Consider the following 2,408-nt stretch of genomic DNA (forward strand, 5'->3'; position numbering starts at 1 on the left):
CCAGCCACCACCACTGCTCCATTTTCCTGCCTGCTGCGTTCTGGGGCAGCAGAAGGGCCTGCAAGAAAAGCTGTCCCTGCCAGACCACGCATCCCTTCCCCCCAGCTCCCCAAGGCGCCCGTCTGCCCAGCCGTGCATGTGGGTTTGCTGCTCCCTTCTTGCTCAAAGCGAGAGCAGTTATAGTTTGCAGTGCCCAAGAGGACAACGACAGCGGGAGGGCGGGGGCAGGGGGGGGTCTCCTGATTGAAGACGAGAGCAGCGGCTGGTAAATCAGTCCCGGGTTGCTTGTGGCAGGGTCAGATGCTGAGGGAGGGAGGTGCTCGGGCTTTGACAAGCCACCAAGTTCTGCGCAGTAGGATGACTTGATCAGTGCTCCTTCCCCTCCAAAGCTTTGGCTCCCTGCCTTCCCTCGGGAGGAAAAAAATCCGTGCCCTGAAGGGGATGGTGGCTGTCTTGGTGTGGGGCTGGTGGGGTATGCTGCCTGCCTTTGGGTGCTGGGATGTAAAACATGAAACGTGCCTGAGCTCCTTTCAGAGACACACAGGGACAGAATGAGAAGCTACGAGCACGAGTCGTAGAAGGGAAATTCTTAGTAGGTATTAGGGAAAAAAAAAAATCTTCAGCATGGTAAAACCCCGGCACAGAGACCAGGCTGGGGCAGGAATTGATGTCTTTGGAGATCCTCCTGAGCAATCTGATCTACCAGCCCTGCTCTCAGCAGGGATGCACCAGGGACCTCGAGAGGTCCCAACTGATCAAAACCATTGTGTGATTTGGAAAGCCCCAATCTGCAGCAGCCCACGCTGAGCTGAGGTGAAGTGGTCACAAGACGAGGGACACCGCTGCCCAGAGAGCCTTGGTTTCAAGAGAGCACGTGTCCTGTTTGTCAAGGTGCTGTTTCTTTTCACAGACTTCTTTCCCAGAGGTGGGTTATAGAGCAATGAAGGATGCTGCGGCTCTATTCCCACTGGAAGTCCTGGTCCATGGGCTCTGTCCTGCAAGGTGCTTGAGTTGCTCAGCACCCTCATATTCCCTGGCAGCGGTGGAGGTAAACCTTTAGCACCAGGCAGGTTTAGACCCAGGGTGTGTTGGTAAAGTTTTCCTGAAGTTCTGCGTGGTTTGTAGGTGAGAAGATGTAGCTGAGGTGACCAACTCAAGGGCCATTACTGGTGGAGTTACACTGGATTCTCTTGACCAGCCACACATAGGAACAAATCCCCCAGGCCCTCTGCCTGAGATAGATGGAGGCTGAGACACAGGCTCAGCTCCGAGCAGATCCTCTGTAGCCATCACCTACTTTTGAGCATTTTCAGGACATGGTGGGGCCAGTCCCATTCTGCTTCTGGGTGAGCCAGTTCTGGCTCCCTGTAGGACACAGACTCCCCTGGCAGCTCAGGAAGCCAACGTCTCCACTCCTGCTTCAGAAGGAGGGATTTTTTTGCAAGCTCAAGCCTGCAAAGGCAGCTGCTTTCATGGCTGGTGTCTTGTTCCTCTTGAAGGAAGATACCTTGCACCCAAAGCAGAAGAATGGCTGTGTCCCCATTATTCTGAGAGCTGGGACTCGTACTGCCCTGGGCATCTTCTTAGAGGCTCTCCCCTAAAATGTCCTGTGGGAACGTTTCCTTTCCTCTGGGAAGGGCTGAGAAGGAAGGGGGGTCGGTGAGCAGGAAAGTAAGGGTGGGCAATGGTGTGATGCTTGCATGGGGGAAGAGCAGAGGCTTTGGGAGAGAGAAGGTGACACCTCTCCTCTGGCAGGCACCGGTGTGACTGATCTTGGAATCCTGTGCACAGCACATGCGCCTGAATTTTTGAACAAAGATTAATAATTTGATTTTAAGGCTTGGAAAAATACCTTACAGGGAGAAGTGTAAGTGAAACTGCCTGAACTCTGTGCAAAAAGAAGCTGAGAGAGGTTTGATGGTAAGGCCAGGGCAGTGTCACAAGGAGGAAAGCTGGGGACAAGAGGACAGTTTAAGGCATGCAGACCCATGGCTTGAGCCAGACAGCTTCACGCATTGGACAGTGAGAGGAGATCGAGCTGTCAGAACTGTTGATGGTGTCTATGTCTCTTGGTGTCTGCAGATCCATGTGGAACAGAAGATGTGGGTTCCTCAAGCCCAGTGTATCTTGATGAAATGGGAAAACTGGCCATGGGGACAGGGGTTCCAACTGACCTCACCTCCTCCAGCAGAGAAACCACTGCAGTTCTTCCCTCCATGTGGGTGATCCTACAAGAAATTTGACCTGCTCTTTCATATAAGAAGAAGGTCCTGCAGCCACAAGTGCTTTGTCAGCTTCTAAGGGCTCCATGGAAGGGGCTACAACCCTAACAGCTTCCCTTGGCAGAACTCCATGATCCTGTGCTTAGATCCTGAAGTATCCTCTCCTCTCCTCTCCTCTCCTCTCTT

The sequence above is a fragment of the Cariama cristata genome, unplaced genomic scaffold (assembly GCF_000690535.1).
Source record: "Cariama cristata isolate BGI_N322 unplaced genomic scaffold, ASM69053v1 scaffold27593, whole genome shotgun sequence".
NCBI classification, from domain to species: Eukaryota; Metazoa; Chordata; class Aves; order Cariamiformes; family Cariamidae; genus Cariama; species Cariama cristata.